Here is an 18,047-nt window from a genome sequence, read left to right on the forward strand (position 1 = left end):
GAGGGAGAAACTTTGCCTGTATAGTGGCAGTGTACTATGATCACCTAGCAAAGGGTTCTTTGTCACTTACTTACATGTCAGGCCTAAGCAGCTTTTCTTTTTTAAGGTTTCCAGATAAAGTTTACAAAAGTGAAATGAGCCATCATGCTGGGAAGGCATTTGTTTTTGTTTGGGGAGTCTGTACGATTTCTCAGTGTGTAGGTCCAAATTGCTTTCTATGAGAAAACACGGGTTGCACAAGCAGGTGGCTGGCAGAAGACCTGAACTTGGCAGGAGCTCTGGGACTCAGGCTCCAGTGGCTGATGGAGATGATGAACACTGTTACCTCCTGGGTCGCGTGTGGGAGCAAGAAGGGAAAGGAACATTGAGTGCGCTCTCCCCTGCATGCTGTGGGTGGAAGAGCAGGGGACACCAAACCTACTCCAGCCTTTTTTTATTCCTGTAGTGTCAATAAACAACATTCTCTGGTTTTTATGTTTATTCCTCAGCATAGCAATATTCTTTAGAAGACTGGATCAGTAGCAACCTCCATTACAAACAAGCAAACTTGTATAGTAATTTACTTCTGACAAGCCACTGTAAATATTCTGTCTGACAACAAAGATAAAGCTGACCAGGGCACACATATTTACAGCAGTATAGCACAGAAGAAAAAATAGTGCATTGATATAGTGATAAACATTTAGACTTCCACAACTAAGTGAGTGCTGGCAGGCACTTAGAGTGTAGCTCTCCAACCCATGGTGTCCCTTGATAAGAATGAGAGATTGCAACTGAATGTAGTGCAGGAAAATGTCAATTTATGGAGACATCCTTATTCTGGATACTTAATTTGGTTCTGCCTCTGAGAAGCTCATAGCACAACTCAGTATAAGAAGCCACATGCTCTCTTCATTTACAAATTCTTATGGAACTGAACAGAAACCCTGTGTCCAAAGAGCTCCTGTGTTTTAGAGACCTGCCCTCTCCTCCTGAGGCATCACAGATTGTTCTATTTGCATTTTCTATTGGAGGGGGGGGGTGTTATTGAATGGAAGGCATGTTATTTTTGATTCTCTGATTAAGTCACCCTCTATGTAAACTCCTCCGGCAGCCAGACTTGAAAATGCAGCTCAGTGCCCCTACCAAGCAGTGGTCCTTTCAGAAAATGTGCAGTTCACAGGGTTCATTATTTCCAAAAGAAATAGCACTGACTTTGGAGACAGAGTGCATCTTGGAAGTCTTGTAAATGTTTACAAAGAGATTTGAACATAACCCTCCCACAGCAATATGTTATGTCAGTCATAAAGAGCGTTTAAACATCAGACTCCCACAGCAATATGCTGTGCCAGCCACAATTCCCAGATGGGAAGCTTTCAGAGACGGCCACTTGGGCGGGCCAATGACTGTGGGTTTGTCCAGGTCACATTCGTGACTTCAGAGACACCAGTGCCCTGAAACTCTGCCCTCACAAATGCACAGGGAGCACTGAAGATACTGATCTGTGGAGTCCTCTGTGTGTACAGCTAGGCATCAGAAATGGAGGCTGTCCAGATTAAAAGCTACTTCTAAAATCTGGCTTCTCCAACTTTCTTGGTAAATTGGATGCAGAACCAGGAAAAGAATGTAGGAGGCCTGACTCTGTTGGTTATTTCCTGTTATAGTTGTTAGACTAAACTTTTGATTTATTTTTATTTTGACTTTTTGACTGTCACAGCTCCCTCCTCAGTCAGTGACTCTAATTAGTTTGTTGGCAAAGTTACAACACTCTCTGTAGGTGTTTTGCCATTCTGCTTTATGGATGTTTACATGTTGACCTAATAGATATTATTTTCCTTCCCATATCTTCAGTTTCCCAAGCTGTGCCCCACAGGGAATTTAGGCTTACAAACAAGCAAGCTCATTTTCTCTAGTGGGAAACATCATTAGGAATCACTGACAGCAGTGAAGGCAACCCTCCAAATCCCTCCACCCTGCAGAACCAGGCAAAACAGGTATTTGACAGTATTTGGTAGAAGGCAAAATCTGAGTGAGGTACACTAATGGCCTGGGAGATCTGAGGCTAGGTATTCTGGTTTGTTTGTTGTTGGGGTTTTTTTTGTAGCTGTTGGGTTGGGATTTTTTTGTTGTTGATTTTTTTTTTTTTTTTTTTTAATTTAAAGTGTCTGGCTCCAGCAGGAGCACAGCTGAATTGCATAAACATTTCCAAGAAACAGCCTGCTCCTTGGCACAGAAGCAGCCAGCCCTGCCCACAGGGTGCTTGAGCACCCGGTCACTCTGCAACTGAGTTATCTCAGTGCCCATTCAGCTGGAGGGCAAGAACTATTTTCACCAGAGGTTTTTCCTTAATTAAATGCCAAAAGAGAGCAAGAAGACACATTTTGTCATTTGGTATTAACCTAAAATCCTTACTTTCCAGAATGTGGGATTTACCTTGTTTAAACCATTAGCCTCCTATTCTCTCTCCACTGCAGCTCCATTTGAATGGTGGTTAATAATGGGCTTTGGTTGGGGTTTAGGTCCTGCAATTCCTGTACTGAGCATTCTCTTCTTACTCTGTTTGCAGATAGGGATTTATTTATTTATGTGCAAAGTTAATCTGGCAAAGTTATGCTCCTATTCATAATGGTACGATATTTTGTTGTTACCATATTAAAATACACTGTCCCATTGCCTGTAGGCCCAGGTAAGTCTTTGCCCTGGTTTTTGTCCTTGGCTGCAAAAACTTTGTGTGTCTGCATTCGGATGTTTCAAGGATTTACTGCATCCTAGACAGGTGGGCCTTTGGAGAGGATCAAAAACAAACAGATTTTGCTACGAGGACCAGAAACTAGCCATTGCCTAAAGTATGTCTCAATGTCAAGATCTAGGTATTAGGGAGTTGTGTGATGTTTTGACTTTGGACAAGCACTGACACAACTGCCATCACATTTGCAGGTGTATCTAGTCAGTGTGTGTGTTTGCCTTGGCTGGAAATAACCAGTGTACAAAGCCAGTGAATTTTGTGTGGCATAGTAACAAAAATTACCTCAATATTCCATCCCTCACTGACACCCAGCTGTCTCTATTTTTCATCTTCTTTCTTTCTTGAGCCAAAACCACAAATTGGCCATCATAAGATTTTAAAAGTGTTTAAGTTGAGCTTTTCTGCTGGTAACTGGCCAGTCCAGCTCTCTGTCAACCTATCAGAGGGTGCATGTCATGAGGCATCTGCCAAATCACTTGGCAATGACGTACATAATAAAGGACTCTCTGCTTTCCCTAAACAATTCCCTCAAAGTATCAGTTTGCAGAGTCAGCAAAAACAAAACATGCCCCCCTCCCCCAACATGCCCTGCTTAAAACTAGATTGATTATAAACAACATGATGCTGAGTTTTCTCAAAGCAAAATGCAGAGACACAATTTAATGCTTTTCTTCCCCTCATCTCCCCCCAAGTTTGTTTTACACAGCTGAAAGAGCTCTGTACAGCACAGGAAAAGATGAAATCAGCCTAACATTGGTAGGTGGATCCCCTTCATAGGAGAACTCTGAGGGTCTTCTTGTAAGCATGCTTTATCAAATGAAGAGCAAAGGGTAACAGCAAGCAACAGCTTGATGCACTGACTGGCTCCCGAGTTGTTTGTGGGAGTGGGAGGGTCAGAGCTGTATTTTGAAATGTGAACGCTCCAACACTCACAACTGAAAGTCAACACAATTGGGAGATGGCATTAAAAATGCCCTATTACTCTTATTGTGTACTGCTGTACGTGCCTATCATAGCTTTTAATAAAGAGATGATAATGCATCCCCAAGAGGTTCAATTAGAAAATGAAAAGTATAAGGACTGATTCAGTGTACTGGGTGTTGCGGCATTCTAGTCCTGAGGCTGCAGCAAGTTGCAGAGTGTTGGGAAATTCACAGAAGTGCTCTCACCTGTCTCAGCTCTGTGCATACTGTGTAAAGAATGAGGACACACATTCACACTTATGCTGAAATGGCACATAAAAGGGAATCTTTGGATTGGTCAACTTTTTTTTTTCCCCTTTTTCCTGCCTCACTTTTGTGCTCATCTAAATCTTGAGTGTCAACAGAATACAGAGGCAGATAGGCAATGTGTTTAGGAATGACACTGCTGATGTCTGACACCAAAGACTTCTGAGGTATTGATTTAAACCAAGAGGCACTACATCTTTAATTTGTATGTGCAATATAGAAAGAGCATCTAGGGAATACAGAAACCAAACTAATGCTTTTTTGGCTTTGTCTCTAGTTTAATTTGTGTATTAGTGATACAATGAGAAGTCTTGATACAGGTCTGTTAGGGGAAAAAATGCATAATGGTCAGAAAGGCTCTTCACTACAGCATTACTATTTAAATAGAAAATGCTATTTGTTTTGCTGAACAATAGGAATTATGGAACTTGTAGTTGTATTGGATATTTCAGATTAAAGATTTATGATAGATAAAATTATATCTGAGCAAGACATGGCTGAAAAGTAAAGAAAACCTAAGCTTGTTTGTATAGCTTAAAAGAGGAGGCCAGTATGTGTTTTATTGGACTGGGATTTTCTTAGGAGACTTGTCTATGGCATGGCTTAGGGCTACTTCAGCCTCTGACAGGGAGTCTACTGTATGGTTTTCCCAGCTCTGCATCCATACAAACTGACATTTCATTGAGTTGAGTTGAAGCTCATTGGTTGTTGCTGATCTGAAACCTTTTGTCACACGTGTGCCACTGAGGTACCAAATAATGAAGCTGTTACAGTCAGGTAAAGTGTACTTCACTCAATTTCCCAGGAGCAGAATGTTAAAAAAACCATGCAAGTTTGTGCAGTGTGCAGTAAAAACCAGCATTGTTTCTTTTATTTTCTTGAAGAAATACCCCGTTTCTGCTGTTACAAACATTTTCATTCCCCAAGTCCTAATTTTTGGGAAGATTTAAAAGCATGTTGATTAGGCTGTGTCAATGGAATTTTACAGGTAAACTTTTATATGACAGAAGCCTAATGTATGGCTTGAGTATGTACTTCTGGGTTACTTTAAAAAACCAGTGTTGTCAACAGTGTTGTGTATGTTAACTGTGATTTTGGTGTAGTTTCCACAAAGGTAAACCAAGAGAAAGGTTTAGCAGTTTGTTACTAATAACACACGTTTAGTTTCTGATGATGATTAAATCAATAGGCATAGTTGTCATGGACATGTTGATCAGAGTCTAGAAATCTAAGAATCTGGCTTGGCAAACATTCCAACAGTTAAATCAATATCTGGTTTCACAGAGTTTTCAGCATCCTAGCCATGCTGTCAGGAGCAAAGATATGATATCATTACTATGCTAAGTTTGAAGCTGAATAGTTGCTAATTGGCAATTCTCTGATCTGTCAATTACCCAACAGTGAATGGTCTGAGAGGTTGATAGTATGGGTTTTCTTTGCCAGTCCTACCCATCATTCCACAGCTAATATAGATAGAAGAAACATGTAAACACTCAGTACCATCCAGTCTGAGTAAACAAATCTGTTCATGAATAGCATGCTGCTTTCACAGGCCTCTGTCCAGATAAAAAAGGACACATCGATGCAAGCAAACAGTAGAAGACAGAAGTATTTGGTAGAATGGTAACATGGTGATGGGACAGGTGTTGAACTTCCAGCACCTGGATTGAGTATAGAGCCTTAAGAGATTTTCTCTCTGTGTTCAAAGCTCTTCATCTGCAGTGGGGAAAGGTCCTTTTGCTGTTTCCTGCCACTTCTGCAGTTCTTGTGGCATTGAATAAATCACTTTGGGCTACCTATGGTAATGTAGCTTGTGTAGCAAAATGGAACCTTGACCTTCATCTCACTTAGATAAGTGCTATTATGAAAAAAAGCCAATAATACTCAATTTTTTTCAGTCAATCCTTTTCAGAGAAGAACATTTGAGTGCATACTGTATTGCACAGAAACCTGTTGTCCCTATAGTGGAGCCTTAATAGAAGGGTAAACTCCCCTTGCATTCACAATTCTAAATAATCTCAGATATACTTCTGCATTTCCTATATGTTCACATGAATTTTCTAGGTATGCTTATATATTTAGTATATCATGTGTCATATACAGGGCAACTGGCAGCAATCAAACATTTAATGTGTTTGGTAGATTTTCAGAGCCACAGAACCCCTCCAACCCTACCCAAATCTTCTGTTAAGGAAAGCGGCAAATAATTATCTTGGTTGACTGTATTTCCAGGATTTATTTTACCTGAACAAGCTACTCTGTGTTTATTGAATGACCATGAAAGAGCTCCCACATGGGCTATCTATGCTTGTGGCCAATCACAGCTTGAATATGCTTGTTCCTGTAGGACCTTGAAAACAATGAAATTATTTGGGCATATAAATAGCTGCCCAGTGAATCTTCTTTTGAAAGTATTGCATAACTCTGTCAAACCCAGAACCTAAAGTTTCAAGAACAGGTCCTTATGCATGCGAAGGTAACCATTAAAATTTGAACTAAATGTTAAATTGTGCAACAAAGCAAGCAAACTGAAAAAAAATTGCTTAGGGAATTGCATAGTGAAAATTGTTTCCAAGGTAATGTTAATGTAGTACAAAGTAAAAAAGGGGTTGGGGCTGGAAAGTGGGGATGGAATGTGCCTAAGCAAACCTGGGTCTTTACTGTGTAATTTAATAACTGTATGGCTTACAGAAAATATGGATTTGCATATCAAATTAGGCATGTGGAAGAGTTAAAATTGCACTCGCCTGCTAGGATACCGTGAGGCACTTCTTTTCAGCATTGAGATCATATTCTTCCAAACAACTTGAGATAAAAGGAAGTGGTCGAAATCTTTCCTTTCCCTTCTCTGATACAAAATTGGACATGCTGAATTAATTATGAAGAAACTAGGAATGTATTCATTTTAATAGTTTCCTGATGTTTGGACTCTTTTGTTCCTCTTCATCCGTTGCTTAGAACATACAATAGCAATACTCTCCTCCTCTCCCTCCCCCTCTGGTGGCACACTATATTTAATATGTTCATATTTATTTAGTAGTTGGAATCAGGGTTTTGGAGAAGGAATAGTCAAACCCTTGATATAATCAAGCATTACCTCTTCCAGGCTGAGGTCAAGACTCATCATTTTGGACTTGTTTAACTGGTTCACCTCAGATGCCTTCAGGTGGATTTCACAATTCTCCTAGGGCTAATGTGGCACAGCTGGGGCACTGATCTAGTGAGAAAATGACAGGTCTAAGGATTGTGATCTGTCCTTTACAAAGCAGTGGAGTAGTTCTGATAGACCCCTTGCCTCCCCATAGGTCCTGAGGTGGGAAGGCAGATAGATGTCATTGAAGGCAATTATATTCCAAATCTAAGTGAGTTGCAGGTACTTTTGGAGACAAATTCAACAACTGGGATGCTGCTTTCTGCTTCATTGCTGTTCTGAGATGTGTTTATGCCAAGTTTCTGCCTGAAGAAAAAATGTGGCTTGAATTATGTTGATGAGATAATGCTACAGATTTCCAGTTGATTCTGTGATGGTATTTCTTTCCTTATTAAGTGTCCAGGTAAAGAAGCTGCATGGGAGGACTAGGGTCCAGACATGGACATAGAAATGTCCACGCTAGACTGGGTACACCCCTATTTGGTCAAAGCATATTTTCAAGAGCATTTGGATCAGAGACTTTTCCATTTCATGGGGTAACCATGAAGCTTATGTTGTTTTTTTGGTGTGCTACAGTTGAGAATTTGAGCCTTTTCTCTCTTCCAACTATATGCAAAATAATAGTGTTGTCCTTACTATTTCAACTGTTTGAAAGACACACTGGAAATTTAATTGCAGACATGGCAATTTCCAAAACATTTAGTACTTGCTCTTCATGAATTACTGTACCTTAATCTTATACTGGCTGCAGCTTGATATAACTTTGGTGTCAATTTACAGAGAGGAGTAGAGGAAACACCTGTATTGAAGAGCTCTGTAGATGATGAGAGGACAGAGGTTTCTCTGCTGCTTGAGTGGCACTGTAAAATCCTGCTGTATGACAAACCGTAGCTTTTGGTGCCTTTATCCTTTTGTAAATCTAGACCTGTTGTGGCTTTCCTCCAAGCCAAATATCTGCTGTGCTACACCTGCTGAAAGTACTTGGGGAGGGACTTTAATGTATCAGTGATCTTAAGAAGAAATGTCAACTTGGGAATCTGCTACTATCACTTGTTCTTTAGAAACACAGTGTGTTGATGTCCTGGGATGTCAGGGGAGATGACTGTTTCATGTTAAGGTACTTCTTCATTGGAGGTGTAGTTTTTTTAGGACTTGGGTGACATTAACAATGATATTACAATGAATAAGAATTTTATTCCCATTAATATCTTTCATGTTCATACATGTTAAAATAACATTAATTTATTCTTGGTTTTTAAATGAAACTGCATCATCCCCAAATATTGTTATTCCCATACTCACAGTTTATAGCGCACAAATTTAAACCCATACAACAGATACTTTAAAATTATTACTTAAGTAATTTTATTACTTAATGAAAAAAAAATTAAGAACTTTATCTAGTTTGTATGCAGTTTCCTGCATAGTCATTTTCCTCAGCTGAGAGTGACCAAAGGATGAGTGCCTTGTACTCTACAGGCTGGGCAAAGGGTGTGCAGGGGAAAGCACTGCACTGGGAGGTGGGGAGGAGAAGGAGGTGGCAAAGCTCAGAACATTTTAATTGAATGCAATATGAAATGCAGCCTCAGCAACTTACCACTCAGGAAATGGCTTATTTTGCTCTAATTCTTTTATGTTGTTTGTTGCCCCCTCTGGACTGCCACACTTTTTTTTTGTTTTGTTCCATTCATATGTGTATGAATTATTATAATGCTGGATTTCTTTTAGCCTGATTATAAATGCTTTTGCTCATGTAAAGGTTTTATCTCTTCAAAACAACTCTTGGAGAGTAAAGGAAATATTGTTAAGATGATAAGGCAAGTTTCAGAGGAAAGGACATTTCTAGGAGAACTCAGCCTTCTTCCTTCCTTCTGTTCTGAAAGGGACAGGATCTCTTTCAGTTACCCACTAAATCCTTAAGGCTTCAAGACCTGGTTCATGGCATATCCCACACACTGCATGAGAATAGGTACAACTAGAGTAAGAAAATTCCAGCAGGACAGTGCAGGAATGTGATCTTGTGGTTAAGGCACAGGACTGGGCCCCTGCAAGCCCAGGGTTTCATTCCTGGCTTGACTACAGGCTCTTTCTCTTGGTTTGTGCCCAAGTTACTTATCTCTCCATGTTTGAATTTTCATCTGACATATGGGCAGTGCTAGTGTACCTCATATTCTGAGAATTTAATCAGTCTTTGTTACTACAAAAGTGAGCAGTATGCATCACTTGTGATGCATATGTTATACAATGACTCTTGTTATACAATTCTCAGGCAGGAGTTTTGAACAAGGACTACTACAGGTCTGTCACTGGTAATGCTGGCCTCACCCCTTTGAGCCATTTTTTTAATAAAGTCTCTGCTTTTGGATGTTTTTGTTCAGTTTGTTTTCTCTACAACCTGACCGGTCAAAGCAGTCAAAACTGTCATTTTCCATTATCTGCTTGTGGCATCTACACTGATACATTATTTAAAAAAAAACAAGGAACATAAGGTAAGACAAGTACCTACAGAGTTGTAAGGATTTCCTAGGAAATTATTTATGCAAAAGATGAAGCTTGGGCCCTCTTAGAAAGCTTCTCCCCCGTTACAAATGCAGCATAAGGACCACCTGCCCCTGTAACCTCCTCTCCCACCCCACAGCAGCACAGTGGTGCAGGCTCCCAGGACACCAGACTCCAGCACACAGGGCAAGCTGTGGCCTGTCCTCCTCCAAGATGAAATACCACAGCAGGAGTGTCATTGCTTCTGGCTGGAATGAGCCCTTTGCTTGAATATTAAGAAACAGGGAAAGGAAATAAAGACCAGATGAGCAACCGCCCTCCTTTTCTCCACCTCAGCCTCCTTCCCTCCACCTTCCTTCCCCCCTGCCATGCTGCCTATGAGATGACATACAAAAACACCAATTGAGTCAGCCTGCTTTAAATTACAGCATTCTTTCTGAGCCTGGAAAAAGACATGCTATGCATAGCCCAAAAATTAAACATGACTTCAGATGCTGATATGTAAACTGCATAAGCATGAAGGGGACTTTTTTCTTGTCCTAGCATTCTTTCCTCTAGAAATCTTGTGCCAGGCCATACATGACTATATTGAATAGAAGAGAGTCTTAGAAACCCACCCTTTCTGCCCAGAGCAGCCATGTGTTTGTTCATCTACCTCAAGAGCCACCAAATCCCAGCTACCTGACTTGGTTCATGTGCGTGACACTGCTTGAGTGCTCCTTGCTTGCTCCGGCCAGCTGTGCATGTACAGGTGCCTGGGAGGAACTCCCAGATAGCTTTCTTCTACAGTAAGCTTGTTGTCCCCATGGTGAAAGGGCAAGCTTTTAACATCTTAACTGAAGTGCGTCAGAAAGTCTCAGTGTTTTAAATGTAGCCATGGGATTGCAGTGAAAGCTCATAGGCATATTCACCCATACTTTTGGATGACCCAAAGGCAACCATCCTTTGCTGTGCATTTAGTGACAATATAGTAGGAATCTGTATCTCTAATCTCTTCCATCCTTCCCTTCTCAGTGCCTCCTGTTCCTGCAGTTGTGTTTGCATTTTCCACTGGGCTTCTTGACTTATTTTTCCCACTCTGTGCAAATCTAACTTGAATCATCTAAAGAATCACTTGTCATTCCCCAAGAACAGCATTAGCAGCTGTCAGACTTCATCAACCATTCTGTAAGATTCATAGTTCATGTTTGTAGTGTTACGAGAACTTGGAGGATTTTACTGAAATTCTCATGAAAACAAGCTGAAGCAAACCGGTTCCCTCTGTAATGCCTTTCTTAATCACATGCAGAAAGATGTAGTACCTTGAGGGTGAGGAAGGATGGAGTGCAAGCAGTAAGTACAGAGTGAGAATACTAAAAGGCATGTGAAGGGTAAGAGGACAACATTGGTAGTGTTGGGTGAAAAGCACTTCTCACATCAGGGAACAAAGGACAGGGAAAGTTGCATCTAGGAGGTGACTGTTACACAACAATAAGGAATAAAATTTATAGCCTTTTCAACTGTTCAGATTTTGCCTTCTTTTATTTAACTGACACTTTGTCTTTTCATAACTAATGATTTTGTTGTTCTATTCAGTAAAAAAATAAGCCAGAAGGATGTTTATCTGAAACTTCCTGGGAAACAAAAAGGTCATAGGTTAACTCAGGCCATGGATGTTGTGTGAGTTTTTGAGAGAAATAAAATCTTTTCTGTGTTGAAATAGGAAACTCATATCTGACTCGTCAGGCTGCCTGCCTATACCATAAGTCTGTCTTTTGAACAGTGATGTTTTAGGCCCATTGTGTATAAGATAGTCATTGCTGTTAAACATTTTGAATGAAAATTGTTTTGACCAGAATATAGTAAGAAAACTGAGACAAAATAGGAGCTATCTAAACAAGTGAGCTGTAAGCACCATTTTCTTTCATGCAAGTAGATGACATTTCTATTCCAATTTCTTTTTATTACTGCTTTGCCTGGTCCTTCTTCAAAAAGCAAAATTAATCAACCATTTGCAATCTTCACGATATGTTTGTCCAGTGGCACCAATGGCATTTCCTACATTTTAGAATTTATTGTCAAAGACACTCACAGCATTTCCTTATCATGGCTACCTAAAGTCTCACTTCCTGAAAGGCAACATTTTCTTGCCTGTGTACACAGCAGTGGCTGTCACCATAGGACAAATTTCACCATAATCTCACACAGGACAGCTTGGAGCATATGATGCTGGCAGTACCCCATACCTGTTGCTAGCAGCTGAACCAAACTAGAGAGAGGGGCCTGAGGCCAACTGGTAGTTCAATATTCTTCAACATGGATTGGCTTATTAACATGCCTTACACAGTAAATCTTTCTACCCAAAGAAAGAATTTTTTCAGGAAAAAGCAAGCCAGCACCAGACCCTACTAGTGAGTTAGGTATCTCTTTTACTAATGAATAACACAGTGCACCACAAAGAACAAAGGACAGCTCTTCAGCTACTCTACATGACTAGGAACAGTGTTTTCCTGAGGTTCTAGCTCTATTTTAGAAATTCATCACCCTGTTCAAAATATCTGATCCCACTTTTCTACTTTTATGGCAGATAGTTTCAATATCCACAGGCCAGTGAAGTGAAAAGCTCATTATTAAACAATAGAAAGGAAGAACACAAGTTCTAATTGAAATCTCATGGGACCAGAAGATCCACCAAAAGGCTGTAGGGCACAGAGGCATGGCAAGGTTTTGTGCTGTATTCAGTTCTTCTCATGGGAACACATTTGTGACCAAGGCCATCTTCAGTGTTTCTTAAATCTAAGGCAGTCTTCTTGACACAGTGAATAGCCCACAGGAAAATATCTTTACAGTGCTGTCTCACTTTTGTTTGCTAAGAAACTATTCATTTTTAAAAAGGTATTGTGCAAGAAGCATCTGGTGTTAAATGCTAGTCATGCTGTTTGCTGCAGAAGATGATTGGAGAGGTTGGATGAAGATTTGGGGAAGGGAGATGTGCAGTTCTTTATGCCTTTTGCTACTGCCTTCCCTTTCCTGTTTCGTCCTGATGCTCTTTCAACTGACAGATGCTAGTCTAAGGATAGATTCATGCCTGCTCTGCTTCCAGGGATGTAGTACAAGTGAATTTGCCTTGATCTTGAAGGGGAAAAAAAATTTAAACCATTGAGAAAACCTTATCAGGAGTCCTTGATTTAGTATTTCATATTAAGGTACTCCTCTCTGTTATGTGGGATAATCTCACACTGGACAGCTTCAGCAGTATTACTGATTTAAGAAAAAGGAATATCATCAACAAGTGATAAACTAGAAGGCAAACAAAAACAAGCCAGCAACACCTGATGTATGATAGGGTCTCTGAGTGTCATTTTTCTGAATCAAGGAGTATTGTTTAAGGGCGTGCTCTTCTAAGCTGTGGATTCAGACTCTTGTGAGGAGATTGGCACAAGAGCAAAAGTCTTCTAGCCCCTTGATTTATTTTTTTCAGTCTTTCCAAGGACCAGTTAATTTTATCCGCTCTGCATTTTGGGGGGATGTGCAGTTCAGTGTGTGCCTGGTGAGAGGCTCATTATCCTCCTCAGGCTCAAAACAAACCCTCGATTTTGGAAAGACAACAAAAGAGGTGGCTGCTCCTGGTTTCCGGCGGCCCCGGCGCAGCTGGCTCTTTGTGTGCCCGCTTGCTCACTGGGGCATAATGAGGAGGGCTCGGGAGGAGGAAGCCGCCACAGGTGTGCCACCAGGCCGGGGACTTGGCTGGGGACAGTGGCCCGGCTGTGCGCGCACGTCTCCCCACACACAGCTCCTGTGTTCAGCCTCGGCCGCGGCCTTCAAGGGCCTCCTTGTCGCGGCACAAACAACGGCGTCGCGCAGCCTCCCTCGTGCGCTGCATCCTGGCCTGAGCTGCCCAGAATAATCCCCTTTCTCAGCCCTAATGCCACAGCAGAAATGTCATCCTTATTCTGCAGTGCTGGCATTTGTCAACTTGGTGGGTACAAAGACAGCATTCATGGAGCGGGAGACAGGCACACGGCCCCAGGAAAAGCCCTTCGAGGGGACAGAAAATGGGCTTCTGTCAAACTTTGAACTCTACAGGAGCTGCTGTTTGTCTTCAGGTCTGGCAGAACTGGAGAAGGGGCTGGCTTGTGTTGACCACGTCTTCAGCTGGGGTTGTGGGACAAGTTCAGGTTTAGTTTTTAGGACAGCTAACTAGTAACAAATGGCCTTTCTCCTGGGGCAGTGCCATCTTTAGCAATTGTACAATCTACTCTGCTCAGCTCTGTTCACTCTTGGACAAAATTAAACCTACAAGAAATGGATATCCTCTTCACACTTTACACATAGATGCAGCTATTTTCATATCAGATTCTTTTGTCTCCTGTGCAACACTTAGAATTAAAAGGTTCTTGCCAGCCCTAGGGGACAGCTTGAGCTCTCCAAAAGGTGCCAGTGAGAAGCAGCAATACGAAGGAGGGGAAGCCTGCTCTTCCTTGGACATCCTAGTAAACCCTGAAGTATGCCGAGGGACAGTAGACATTTCCACTGGTGACAAATACATCAACAACAACCAACGGAAGAGATAGAGCCCTTCAGACGGTTTGCTCAATGAGACAGCAGACTCCTCACAAACAGCATTGGTTCCTCTTGCCCTTGCTGTGGAGTTAAAGTACATGGCTCAGGATAGCATGATGTAACCAAGAATATTCCACTTTATTGGAAACAGATCCACTGGTTTTGTAAATATCATATTACCCACTATCTGAGCACAAGCACTGAGCTCACTTAAAACTCTCTGTACTTGGGGCGATGAACAGAGGTTATTAACCCTGGAGTATTTTTGTTATGAAGACAGCTGCAGTGCAGGTCTTGGAAGGCTTGATTTCAGGCAATCTTAGTTTTCTATTTTGAATTGTCCTCTAATGAGACTGTTAAAACATACCTCACTGAAGAAGTTGCTGTGTTTTAGTGAAAAGTTAAACTAATTTTGTTGGCCATTAAAAATATGTCCTGAGCTATTTCCCACTTGCTCCCATTGCAGAGCACTCTAAAATTATACAGTACATCTGCTGCTATGGAAATGCACCTTTGGGGTGGAGACCACTTCCAGCCTGTGCTTTGCCTTTAGCTACCTCTCCACAGTAATAAATCTGTGTGAAAGTTGTGGGGTACACTCAGCAGGTCTTCAGGAAGAAAAGCTACCAAATAGCTTCCAATATGTGAAGTATTGGAAAAGACAATGAGGTTTGAATCAGTTTTGAGAGGCTGAAACAATTTCATCATAAAACATAATTACTTTAAATGTGGAGTTAATGGCAGCAGCAACAGGAAAAGGACACAGAAAGAGAAGAATAATTATTAGGCATTTAACTTCCATGGGTAAACAGAAACAAGAGTATGTGTTATGTATATTTAGCATCAGGCATACAATTCACTCAGCAAATATAGGTAATTTCCTTTATAATGGTGAATGTTACAGTTCACTTGGATATAATGTTGCTAGAGGACTCATCTGTAAAGCTCCATGCTAAATATTGAGAGCTAATGGAAATGGACAGAGAGACTAGGACGGTATGCTAGTGCCTCAGGTGATCCCTTCCTAAATGTTGGAGTAGTCAAGGCAGCTCGTAGGAGGAATTGTCTTCTAAGGCATTCCAATTACTCCTTGAAAATGAAAGGAAGAAATAGATGTCAAGCATGTCACTGTTAATCCCTTCTGATGGTTGTGGGGGGTGCTTAGGTTGTACAACAAGATGCTACAGCTGTTGGACAGGGCTGTGGGCAGTACGTTCTGTGCTGCCAGGATGCAATCAGGGAAATATGTGCAAAAAATCACTTTAGAGACTGCCCACCACCCACTTCTTTTTAAGGATGTGGTTCTGCACATGAAATTGGGATATAAACAGGAAAGGCCTCCTCATTCTTCTTCTTATCTGAATAAGCAGTATAAAAGGAATTGCTCTAAATTATCTGTGGATAAGTGCCTTATTCCTAAATCATCTCTTGGGACTTGAGCTTAAACAGCATAAACTAAAGTCATGCTTTTACCATCAGCTAAAGGAGTATTTAAAAATCCCTTACCTTGCCTGTCCTTTATTCCCCACCATGTATAAAACAGTGGAACAGACATATGTCTGCTTAGAAATGTGTCAGGAATGAGTCAAGAGAACTCTTCAGAGTGTGTGGACAGACAATTTAAAGACTATAAAAATAATCTGTATTAAACATAATCTGTTGTGAACAGAGACAGTGAACTAAAATAGAAACATAGCAGGAGAAGCTATGAAGGAGAGGGATACAAGAAAACAGCATGGAATTACACATTCACTGTAATTTGCAGTATAGCAAGGAAGTTTAGAGTTAATAACAATAAACCTTACAGACACAGATGTGCCCAGTAGTCAGAAATTCATATCTGTGCTATCTCAGCAGCTTCTCCAACAGTCAACATTGTTTTCTGCTCTTGCACTATTTTTTTTAATATTCTTAAAGCATTACATATCAAAATAGTCATCTTCTCTAGAAGGCAGATGGGACCATATTGTTTTAAAGTTAAAATGGTAGTTGAGATGTTGTTTCAATGCTCTGCCTTTTTTTTTTGATTTGTGAAATGGCAAAAAATTTGTGGTGTTGTATCATGTGACATTAGTAAACTTAAACACATTAATACTTCTGAGAAAAACTTTAAGAACAGCCTCCAGAATTTATTTATTTGCCATCACTGATCACACAGTGTTATTCAGTTTAGGTTAATGATCTAGTAGCTGGTTCACGAATTAGGGTCGACGCATGTGAAATGGAATGGAGCTCATCTTTTACTATGCCTATCCTGTCCTTTTGTTGTTTTCCTCAGGCTTTATCAAATTATTCATCACAGTGCTATTTGATATTAAAGCTTAAAACATGTAGCTATTTCCTGTAAGTAGGGGTAGGTAGGGAAATACAAAAGAACTTACCTGAACTTTTTATTTTAAAAAATTGAGTCTCTAAATTGGGATTACCTCCCAATTAATTTCTCTCTATGACATCTTGCAGTTTGTGGCAGTTAAATGATCTGTTATGAGTAAATTTGTCAAACCAGAGGTGTTAAAAAAAGCTCTTGATATCAAGAAACTGTAACCACATAGGGACTATCTTTCAGTCCTCTCATGAGACTGCTGTTTAATTGCTTCACTTAGAGGAAATGAAGGTCAGCTGATTTACCTCACAGGTTGGCCTGAGACTGAGCATGTTGCTCCCCATGACTATGAGAAATGTTTTAGAAATGCATGGTTTGACTTGGGAAAAGGGCAGCAGTGAATAACCAGCTTGGAGTGGTACTTGGCAAGAAGGCTGTGATGACAGTATATTTTTGAAGGCACCGTGGAACAAAGAAATGTTCCCAAAAAGGACATATGCACAACAAATTCCAGGGCAGAACAACAGCTGCAAAAATCTTTTCTGTCTTTGAACTCTGTTTTTAAACTGAGCTGCTTTGTTTCACAGTGCCTCCAAACAACTGGAGCACTTCCAATGTCAGTATTCATACCTGTTAGTAGAAAAGTTGCAGCTATTTGCAGCCATCTTGGGGTGTAGATGGATCTGCATTTCACAGCACTTTTTTAACCAGGGAGGAGAGCTATTTAAAGTTATTGGTTCAGATTTTACAAGTGTGATTTCTGCAGGCTGCACTGGCAGTGGGCAGCACTGCTCTGCAGGCAGAAGGGCTCCTCAGGGCTGGCTTGGTGCAGAAGGGTAGCGTGGAGGACACAAGATTAGGGGGGTTGCTGTTAGGTGTCTGTACACATCTGTCACTGGGGTAACTTGCAGGTATCTGTCTGCCTAGACTGCAGGTCCTGACCTGTTCCTGGATATGCCCCCATGTCCCCTGGGGAGCACTGTTTGCTGGGTGCTGCTGTCCTGCAGGCAGCCAGGCAGAAGCACACGCTGCAGCTTCTGCTCAGGTGACTGCTGTGGGCCGTGGCAGTCGTCAAGTGATCTCATAAAAGCTGGGTGGTCTGCCCCAGCTAACACAACCATAACTTTGCAGATTTTTGCTTAGGATGTTGCTTTGGAAAACATTTTCACTGTCTGTATTCACTGGAAGCTGTTTTGGGACTCTGTTCAAGCATACATTCAACACTGCATGTGGAGAGCTATGCTGAAAATGTAAGGCAGTGCTGTTACAGCAAAGTCAGGTTTGTAAACTTGCAGAAGAAATTGCTTTCAACCACAACTTAGCAAGAGTCTGCTGAAGTGTGTAGGGCCAGTTTAGGATTTGCATTTCCCTCTTTCAGGCAACTAATTCAGCTAAAAGTAGATTATACTACAAGAGAAAACATGTAATGGCTCTTCTGTTAAACAGCACTATGGATGAACAAAGAACAGAAGTAGAATTGCACATGAGACTCCTGCTTGGCAGTCAGTTTTTCAAACTACAGTTCAAAACTTCTCCCTAGAAAAGCAGTGATCAAGATTGCCTGGATTTGATCCTGCA

At 41.0% G+C, this 18,047-nt stretch overlaps 1 protein-coding gene across 1 annotated transcript in view; it reads right to left on the minus strand.

The window, feature by feature from the left end:
• Window positions 1-18,047, minus strand: part of ZCCHC24 (zinc finger CCHC-type containing 24) — a 107,450-nt gene that overhangs the window by 15,993 nt on the left and 73,410 nt on the right. The window lies entirely within an intron of this gene.

Source organism: Molothrus ater, chromosome 8 (genome assembly GCF_012460135.2).
Source record: "Molothrus ater isolate BHLD 08-10-18 breed brown headed cowbird chromosome 8, BPBGC_Mater_1.1, whole genome shotgun sequence".
Taxonomy (NCBI): Eukaryota; Metazoa; Chordata; class Aves; order Passeriformes; family Icteridae; genus Molothrus; species Molothrus ater.